Source organism: Mus musculus, chromosome 14, assembly GCF_000001635.26.
Source record: "Mus musculus strain C57BL/6J chromosome 14, GRCm38.p6 C57BL/6J".
Taxonomy (NCBI): Eukaryota; Metazoa; Chordata; class Mammalia; order Rodentia; family Muridae; genus Mus; species Mus musculus.
The window spans coordinates 6,248,228-6,259,304 of NC_000080.6; positions in this window are offsets into that span (position 1 = coordinate 6,248,228).

An 11,077-nucleotide genomic window follows, 5' to 3' on the forward strand; every position below is an offset into this window, starting at 1 on the left:
TGGAGCTAAGCTGAATTCCCCACACTGGGTTCATATATGGCTACTGGCTCCTGTTCCCAACTACTTGAAGTTCCCAGTGGTATCTGCATACACAAGCGGATTGGGACCACAATTTTCAACTCATCATGGTTCCCAGGAGCTTCTGGGTGCATAGGACTCCCCCTCCCCCCAACCCTGCTGTTTTCAGCCAGAGAAACACAGGCTGGGCCCCCTATCTGAGACTGTTTCAGCCTTCCCTGAGCAATGTGGCTCAGCACCCCAGGGGCTAGGAAGAAACACAGCCTAATATCCCTGAGTTTTGCCTTCCCCAAGTGGCACATTGGTGGCATTCCTGACCCCCAGAGGGAAGGCAGAGACACAGAATGATGCCTTTACTGTATGCTGTCAGCAGGGCCTGATCTCTCTGCTCTGTTTTTGATATCTGTGCTCACAGGTATGGGGTATGAGGCAGAATGTCACTGTGGTTGATTTGCACTTCCTTGGTACTTAGGAATAACAAACCCTTATCATAGAAATTAACATTTAGAGTCCTACTTGCTATCACGTGCCAACATACATCCTAATAGATTTATTAGTTGGTATGTTAAATGACTTTTTTTTAATAGGAATTTCTTTCTTAGAGCTGCTATTGTGGCAATATCATAACCAAAGTACCTTTGGAAGGAAAGTTTATTTGACTTATACTTCCACAATACAGCTCATCATGGAAGGAATCTGGACAGGAACTCAAACAGTATAGAAATCTGGAGACAGGAGCTGATGCAGAGGCCACTGAGGAATGCTGCTTACTGGCTTGCTCCTTATGGCTTGCTCAACCTAATTTCTTATAGAACCTAGGACCACCAGGCAAGTGACGGCCCCACCCACAATGGGCTGGGCCCACATCCATCAATCTAATTAAGAAAATGTCCTATAGGTGTACCAACAGCATGATTTTGTGTTGGCATTTTCTCCATTGAGGTTCCTTCCTCTCAGATAACTTCAGCTGGTGCCAAGTTGACATTAAGTTAGCCAGCAGAGAATTGTTATGGCCAAAAGTTACTTTTCCAATGAAAGCAGTGATTCAGTGAGTTCATGTCCCTGGAGTTCCCTGACATCAGCAAGTTGCCATCATCAGAACCCCCTTAGCAAATGCTCTCAACAGAACATTCTTTGAATCAGTGGCCAAAGTGGTGTTCCCCTAACAGCCAGAAGACCAGGACCACCAATCTGATCTGCTTGTAGAAGTCACTCTCTAACTCACTTGCAAACATCTGCAGCTTCATAGCAATCCATGCAGCAACCTTTCCTTTGAAACCTTCAAAACCACTACAAGAACAAACCTGAGAGCTGAGATTGACCTGAATTAATCTTGTGGTGAAAAAATAAACAGAGAGTAGTACTTCCTCCATCTCTGGTCCACGAAGAGATCAGCAAGCCGCTTTAAAAGTGAACATACAATGCAAAATCAAACCTCAGGAAAGAAATCAGTTGAAACAATTTGTCCTTAGTCAGGAACTCTTTCTTGAATGACTGGAGGACTTTTCCGGATGTCGGCTGGTCCATTTCTCCAGCTGTGAATATGTGATATTTAATGGCAGTTGATGATAGATGAGAGGCTTCATTCAATGTTTCAAAAGATTTTAAATCTCACAGATGAGAACATAGGCAAACCCAAGGATGAAGTGATATATCTTTTAAATTGATTCTTACAACTACTGCATCATAATGTCACTCTGTTGGGTTGGTTATTTATCTTAGTGCATTGGTTGTAGCTGTGTATCGTGCCGTGGTATCTTTTTCAAATATAAAAGATGAAAAACTTCTTCATTACAATCTACAGCTACAAAAACCTCCAGCAAAGTGGCTGGAGGCTCAGTGGTGGAGCATTTGCCTGCCGAATATGTCCAAGGCCCCAGACTCTAGCATCAGCAACACAAACAACATCAATAACAACAAGCCAACAACAAATGAACCATACAAACTACACACTGTTGGGCTGTAGAGGGAGAGAGTAAACTTAAATAATTTACTGTCACAGAAACGGTAGTTAAGCACCTCAGGTAACTATTACTGTCGTGAGGTCCAAAGCACACAAAGATAATAATCAAAATATGGTTCTGAACACAATTTAATGTTTGTTATAACATTAACCGACAAGTAATACACAAATTTGGTAGATACCAGGGAACTTAATACATGTTCATCTCTTTCCTTCTCTCTACCAAAAGAATTATGAAAGAGAGAAAGAGAGAGAGAGAGAGAGAGAGAGAGAGAGAGAGAGAGAGAGAGAGAGAGAGAGAGAGAGAAAGAGAGAAAGAGAGAAAGAGAGAGAGAGAGAGAGAGAGAGAAAAAAGACATCAGCTTTTTTCCCCTGAGTTCTTCTGGGTCAGGCCAACTTGAAACTCACTGTATGCTGAGGATGAATTTCTGCTTCCCACATGTCTACCTGTAGAGTTCTGAGATTACAGACACGAGTCACCATACCTACACAGTGCTAGGAATTTAAACAAGGGCTTTGTATATACTAGCTAGGTAAACACTCCACCAACGGTGATACATCCCAACCTGTAAATTGCCACATTTTACAGAAAAGAAAAGAAACGAAAAGGAAAGGAAAGGAAAGGAAAGGAAAGGAAAGGAAAGGAAAGGAAAGGAAAGGAAAGGAAAGGAAAGGAAAGGAAAGGAAAGAAAATAAAAGGAAAGGAAAGAAAAGGAAAGGAAAGGAAAGGAAAGGAAAGGAAAGGAAAGGAAAGGAAAGGAAAGGAAAGGAAAGGAAAGGAAAGGAAAGGAAAGAGAAAAGGAAAGAAAAAAGAAAAGGCAGGTACATTTCTAGATAGTAGGCAACAACTTTATTACTAACCTGAGATAAGAGTTGGTATCTGGTTTTATTACCACAATTGTTGCTCTGCAAGGAGAGAAAAATAATTAAAGCTTAAAATAATATGAAAAGTGAAGCCAGCTGACAATCGTATGGAGAAGGAAGCATCTGGTTTGGACTCAGGAAAAAGCCCACTCAGATAGAGCCCCCCTTCTCCCAGCACGCCATGGGTCACCTTGGGTGAAGGAGACTGGGTTGGCTGGAGGAAGAAAAGGCCCAGGAGCTGTCTTCCTGCAGACTTCCAAGAGAACAGAAAGAAATGCCTGGATTCCAGTCAGCTTTGCTGAGTTCTTGGAGAGGACCTTCATGCCTACAAAGGAAAAGGTGAAACCTGAAGATACAGCTCCAAGTGACAAGGCTTGCTCTGAGGCTATGATAGCTGATGAAGAATTATGTTCCTCTTAAAGGCAATAAGAAAGGACCTGAAGAAAAATGAAGACTTAGGTACTCACAAAAGACTACCGCTTGCTTTCTTCCTGCTTCATTCTGAATATTGTCCAAAGATCAAGAGTGAATCACCGGGCTTGTCCACTGGGAATGTAGCAAGGAAATTGGGTGAGATGTGGTCTGAGCAGACAGCCCAAGATAGACCACCATGTGAAGAGAAGGCAGCTGAACTAAAGGAAGAATGAGATACAGGATATTGCATGCCTTGAGAGGGCAGAGGTGATGCAAGATAGAAGGGCCCTAGTGGGCCAGGAGGCTCAAGGAAGAATGAATAGATGAAGAAGGGGAGGAAGAGGAGAAGGAGAGGAGAAGATGGAGGAGGAAGAGGAAAAGGAGGATGTAGAAGAAGAAGGAGGAGGAGGATGCTAAAGAAAGGGGAGGAGGAAGAGGAGGAGCAGGAGGAGGAGGAGAAAATGAGGCAGAGGAAAACCAAATGGTTAGTCTGCGATTCCCATGGAACTTGTGGAGGCCCAGTTACCTATTTCATTACAAATGTGAACCTTAAGTACGGCTTAACACTGGCTTCTCTATAAATATCATGCAGTTTTTTGTTTTGTACAGGATCCCTACCTACTTCAAGGCTCAGGAAACAGTATTGAAGAAGCTATGGAAAGAGTGAGTGTAAAAACCTGATGAATGGTGAGGAATACTGTGAGAGGCTGGCCTCTGAACACACCATGGCTGTTACACACACACATTCACAGCAGCTATGTTTACCCATGCAAGCCCGTCACAAGATCCAGAGAGTTAAACTTTCCATTTTGGAGGGGGAGGGATTCTCAATACCCCAACCCTATCCCTTGCTGAGTTGCTAATGGCAACTGATAAAAACTAAAGGACAGAGAGCCACTTTTCTTTGAGAAAGGTGGCCATTGGCAGGTTTCCCACGCCCCTTTGTATGCCCAGCAGGCATGCACGAATACAGGCAGCACCAGTTGGACTTAGTGGGTGATTTTATTAAACAACATGAAGTTGGGAGGGATACAGGAGACTTGTTGAGGGAAGGGTGTTGATCGAAGCGTATGGAAGACAGGCTAGGGGCAGGAGGTGATGGTGGTAAGGCTAGAGGGAGTAACCAAGGAATGACTACAACTAAGATACATTGTATACACGTATGAATGGATTTTATTGAATGTTATCAGGATGTAGCTCAGTAGTGGGTGCTTTCAGTGCTAACTTAATATTCACAAGGTTCTGAGTTCAATCCCTAGTACTCTGGTAGAGAAAGAAGTTTTCAATACAGTCTGTAGCTTCCCCTCCCCCCAGGGTTTGTTTATGTGTTCATTTGTTTGTTTGAAGCAGTTTCTCTGTCATCAAGCTAGGCTTCCGCTCACACAGATCCCCCTGCTCCTGCCTCCTTGGTGATGCATTAATGGTTACTCCACCACCATCTGCAAGCTGGAGGTTTTTTGGAGGCTACTATATACTTAGATTTTTAAAGTTTTGATGTTGATTGCTCATAAATACTTAGTAGTTTCTTTAATGACTTGGATGTGGTAACATGGCCAACTTCATAGGCATTCATACTACTAGTATCTCCTTTATAAGGATGTTTGTAATAAAATTGTGAACATTAAAATATAAAAAATATAACTAGAGACCATCATGAATAATGTACATACTAGTTTATAAACACAAGGTAAAATGTGAGGTGTGACATCACTGCTTTTCTTTGCATCCTCCACTCTTTCTCCTTGCTCTGTTCCTCCTTTATATAACCTCATAGAAGTAAGGAAGGGAAGAAAGGAAGGAGGGAGGGATGTAGAGGGGGAAAGAGGGAGTGAGAGAGGGGTGGAGGGGTGGATGGAGGAAGAGATGGAAGTAAATGGAGGAGGGAAGGGAAAGAGGAAACCCACAAACACTGTAATAACAAAAGAATTATTCAGGGGCTCATGGTATCAACACTGTTCTCACAATAATGTATTCATTGTGAAACCATCTAAACATGTTTTCAAACATTGTTATACAATAGTCTCATCATTTCCCTCCAATCTTTAAAGCCACTAAGAACTGATAGACCTCCCTTGCATTCTAACATACTGTTCAACCCAAAACATTCCAAATCTGTGGAAGTGAAAACGAAAAACAAAATAAAACACAACATAGCCCGAGTTCTGCAAGAGAACCCAGTTTAAGGAAAAGGTAATTCAAAATTCCTGATACTTATTCAGTCTGCAGAAATCAATTGAAAGGGTGGGAAGGATCAGGGGTTCAAGGCCTTTGAGAGACATTGCCTCAAAAAGCCAAAGGAATAAAAACTACTTGCACCTTTGTGCCTATGTTACTCAGAACTAGTAGTGTCTCACTTGGATCCCCTGAGTGGCAGCTGTCACTCAGTTGAAATCTGAGTTTCTCTATGGGCCTTACAGGAGAGAGTGTCATCATGGTACCCCTGGGGTTGTTATGGTGGATGTGAAGAGAACATCTACTTCATCCCTCAGCAGTGCTGTGAGAATGTCAGGGAGACCACATGGTGTGCCCTTACTGAACGTATTGCCTGATCAACATAACCTTCTTAGATAACAGTCGCCTGTCCATACTTTACCAAAACAAAGCCTGAGACAGAGTGTGAAGAACATAAGAAAAAGAACAGTACACAGAATTAAACCCAGGAGAGAAATGGAGAAAGTGGGCAGAATGACACAGGCACACATTTACAAAGCACCTGCCTTGCTCTGGAAACAGACCGAGTCAGATATGATTGGCCAGAGCAGTGGTTCTCCTCCTTCATAATTGTGACTCTTTAATACAGTTCCTCATGGTCTGAACCATAAAATTATTTCCATTGCTACTTCTTAACTGTAATTTTGCTACCGTTATGAGTCTTAATGTAAATATCTGATATGCAGGGTATCCTGTACAGGGGTTGTGACCCACAGGTTGAGAAAGAACCACTGACATTGTGGTTGACAAAGCTGAGGCTTTCAGTGCATTCTAAACACGTGATATGCAAAAAATTAAAATTATGAAGCTGCAGAAACTCCATGATTACAGAGGCATTATAAGATCCTCCTCTTTAAAAAAGATTTTAAAAGTGGTGATGTGTGGTACAGAAAATGTTCTCAAAAGAATGTGATGGCCGTGGGGGTAAAACTACCATTCTAGGAGCTGAAATAAAGATGGTCACTATTTCTAAGCTCCCCTGGGCTAGCACCACCTCTCTGTCTCTGTCTCTCTCTCTGTCTCTGTCTGTCTGTCTGTCTGTCTGTCTGTCTGTCTGTCTCTGTCTCTCTCTCTCTCTCTCTGTCACACACACACACACACACACACACACACACACACACACACACACACACATACCTATGCACTTATTTCTCACTCTGGGGCTTTTTGTTTTACAGATGTGGGTGTTTTTTGGGTTATTTGGGTTATTTTTATAAGAAGACAGGGTCTGTTATGTTCTTCCCACCTAATCCCTGACCTCAAACCATCCTCCTGCCTCAGTTTCCTGAGTAGCTGAATCTACAGCACACACCACCACGTTTGGGCATTTCAGACAGATGAGAGTACTTTTCTACCTAGTGCTTTCTTGACAAACGTTTATTTTTATTTTTGTTTAGCTTTGCTTTTCTGAGATAGGGTTGAGCTTCATAGTCCTGACTTTGGATCAGGCAGACCTTGACATTGTTGGTGAACGTTTTTTTCCTAATGTGTAGTTTGCCAATTTGTCCTATTGGCTATGCCCTTTGTCTTATAGAAGCTTTTCAGTTTCTTGTGGCCCATTTATAAATTTTGATGTTAGAGTCTGAGCTATTGGACTTCTGTTTATGACATTTATCCCCATTCCCATGAGTTTGACGGTCTTTCCTGCTTTCTCTTCAGTTAGATTCAGTGAATCTGGTTTTATGTTGAGTTCTTTAATTCACCTGGCCTTGAGTATTGTGCCAGGTGACAAATATGCATCTACTTTCATTTTTCTACATACTTACTCCAAGTTAGACCAGCGACATTTATTGAAGATGTTTCTTTTTGCATTGCATATTCATGACTTTGTACATGATCAAGTGTCCATCAGTCTAGTTTAATTTCTCGGTCTTCAAATCATTTCTTTTTCTATTTTAAAACACTTTAATCTTACATTTCAAATGTTAGCTATTTTTCTGGTTTTCTGCCTAAAACCCACTTACCTCATGCCCCTTTGAACTGCTTCTATGAGGGTGCTCCACCACACAGTGCTCTCTTGCTAGCCTAGCATTCCTATACACCGGGGCATGGAGCTTTTAAAGGACCAAGGGCCTTTCCTCCCATTGATGTCCAACAAGGCTGTCATCTGGCACACATGTGCCTAGAGCCATGGGCCAGTCCATGTGTGATTGGTGGTTTAGTCCCTGGGATATCTAGGGGATATGGTTGGTTGATATTGTTGTTCTTCCTATGGTTGCAACCCCCTATAGCTCATTCAGTCCTTTCTCCAACTCTTCCACTGGGGACTCTATGCTCATTCCAAAGAGGGGCTGCAAAAATGTGCCTTGGTATTTGTCACTCTCAGGTGGAGCCTCTGAGGAGACAACTGTAGCAGGCTCCTCTCAGAAAGCACTTATTGGCATCTTCCATAGTGTCTGGCCTTGGTGTCTGTATGTGGGATGGATCTCCAGGTGGGGAAGGCTCAGGATGGCTTTAGCTTCATTCTCTGCTCCACACCTTATCTCCACATTTCCTCCTGTGTTTGCTGGCCTAAAGGGTCCTGGATCCACCAACAAGGGGCTTACTCTATACAGGCTCATTTTTACCAAGAAAACGATTGTTGCAGAATCATACCATGGAACCAAGAAGTTCAACTACAGTATCTTAGGTCCAGCAGACCTGGTAGAGAACTGAAGACTTGAGCTATCTGGGGAAAGGAAGCAGTATGCAGTGTCACACAGCTCTCTCTGAGGCAACTGTTAGGACTGGAATAGGGATGTTTGTTTGTTTGTTTGTTTGTTTGTTTGTTTGTTTATTATAAGGCAGAGTTGGTACATGCCTGCAATCCTAGCACTCAGAAGGTTTTTAAAAAGTTGTTGTAGTTAGTATTCCTGATGTTTCTATTGGTTTTGTTTTGAAATCTCCCAGCTCTTTGCACTGGAGGCAGAAAATTAAGCCCATGCTCTGTACAGTCCTATCATTCATGTTAATCAGTGATTTTATTCTTAGCAACCACTCCTCAGATGATCTCATTACTCACTTTCAAATAAGGAAAACAGTCATACAGACATTAGTTAACTTGTATGATCTCATGTAACCAACTCATCATGACTGTAGAGTGGCATCCCAATCTTTGGAATACCCAAGCTTCTATTTTTGAGATGACAGACCTCTGTGGAAGACTCCATTAGCTGACAGAGGACCTGGAATGGCTGCCACCTGAAGGCCAAGCCTTCCCTTCCAGGGTCTCTGTAGCCTGAGGCAGAGGTCAGCCAATAACACAGGAAAACTTGGCCACAGCTGGTTCAGGTCTGTATTTTGGGTGAGACCTGAGACCTGGATGAACAGAGGTCTCCTGAGTTCTGGTAAAGGTGAGCACAAACACTTAGACTTGAGGAGAATATTGGATCTTTGGGATTTGTTAGTATTCCTGCTGTTTCTACTAATTTTAGTTTGAACTCTCCCAGCTATTTGCACTGGACCCAGAAAATTAAGCCCATACTCTGTACAGTCATATCATTCATGTATTTATTGTAATCAACACAGTCATCAATAGTAAACTAAGTATATTGGTTCATGGTTATAGTCTACTCTACTAAAATAAATGATTTGGACTGATTAACAATTTCTAGTGATTGTGTGAGTACAGGAACACATAAGAAGATATTTAACTGAGAATTAGTAAGTAGTTGCTCCTTTTTTCTTAATCCATACATTGTAATATGTAAAGACAGAGTTATTTTGAAAACAAGACCTCTGGAAAAAAAAAAACTTTCCGCGAGCACATATTCAGCAAAAGTTTAAAGTACAAACCTGAACAGAATTATGACAATGACATCTGGTCCCTACTCTTAGATCAGTCTGCTGACAAGACTTTGAAGGATATTCACCATGAGCCTAGGGAATCACAGTTTGTGCATCTTCACGAAGTCATTTCATAAGATTTCAAAGTAAAACTGAAGTGCTTAAGAAAGCATGGAAAAATTGTTTCCCCAAGGAAGAAATCCTACCTCACTTCTCTAAGGAAATAGCAAGATTGAAGGTAATTCTAATTTTTCAATCAGTATATGTCCTTTGAGTGCAAAGATGCATCTGTGAGCCCACATCTGCAGAGCTTAAGAATGTCTAGACAACAGGATCTCAGCGTTGAACATGTCCTGCATCTTCTTCACACCCTCAGTCCCAGCTGCATCCTTGTCCTTGATCATTAAAGCTCTAAGGATACAGGTGTAAAATTCCGGGATCCTGTGACCCTGAGATTCTGGGTGTGTCGCAGTTCCTGGGAGTCAAGTTGCCTGTGAGACTCTAAGATTCTTGTGTGACTAACTCCTGGGATTCTGGGATCCTGGGATCCTAAGATCCTGGTCGTGATAGAGTGAGTGCGTGGTAGTGGAGCCTCCTCTGTGGGCTGTGGGACTGTCCACTGTGTTTGTACCTAAGGTAGACAAGTGCTAGAGTAAACATATGCAAGAAATGATGCCAGCAGTCCTGGGAGAGATGGTGACAAACTAAGACTTTTAAGTCTCATCATCCAGATCAGAGGGGTAGAGGCTATGGCTCTTCTTGGTTGTTTGTCATGCCACTGAGCAGCCATCTCCTTATGTATTGTCCCTGATGCAGATGCTGCATGACAATCTGTAGATGCACAAGAATCTAAACTCGCTGATACTCAGTGCAATCTACAGTTGTCAGTTTTATCATCTTGTGGTATTAGGATATTTGATCTCTTTGTCTATTTTTACTTGCTGTAAAAGGAGCCTAAGACAGCTCCTCATAACTCTCTGTGAGTGCTCAGCATAGCACATTCCTGGTTTGGTAATGTTTTCAATTGCAGGGTTAATCTGACCACTTACACTAGGATTTGTAGAGGCATATAGCACTTAACTAATACCAACCTTTCTAGGGGTCAACTGACTGCAGACTGATAACAGCCACGTTCCTCTTTTGGTCCTCTACTTAAGCTTGTCTTAAACTTGAAAAATCCTAAAAGTTACTCTCAAGACTTATTGTCCCCAAATGACAGATGAGTCTGACTTGCTGTGTCCCTTTCAAGTCAGGTAACAATGATGATTTATAGGCTATGTAGTATATAAATTGCCTTGAATCTGCACTAGCTCCATTATGTTCATAGCAGCCTTAATTATGATAGCCAGTAGCTGGAAAGAACCAAGATGTCCATCAACAGAGGAATGGATACATAAAATACGGTACATTTGTACAATGAAGAACTAGTCAGCTATTAAAAAGAATGAATTCATGATATTTTTAGACAAATGGATGGATCTGTAGGATATCATCCTGAGTAAGGTAATCCAATCACAAAAGAACACATATGACATGTACTTGCTGATAAGGGGATATTAGCCCAGAACCTTGGAATACCCAAGATACAAATAGCAAAGCATACAAAACTCAAGAAAAAGGAAGACCAAAGTGAGGATACTTTGATCCTTATTAGAATGAGGAACAAAATACCCATGAAAGGAGTGACAGCAACATAATGTGAAGCAGAGACTGAAGGAATGACCATCCAGAGACTGCTTCACCTGGGGATCCATCTCATAAACAACCAGAAAAACCAGACACTACTACGGATGCCAACAAGAGATTGCTGACAAGAGCCTGATATAGCTGCCAACTGAGAGG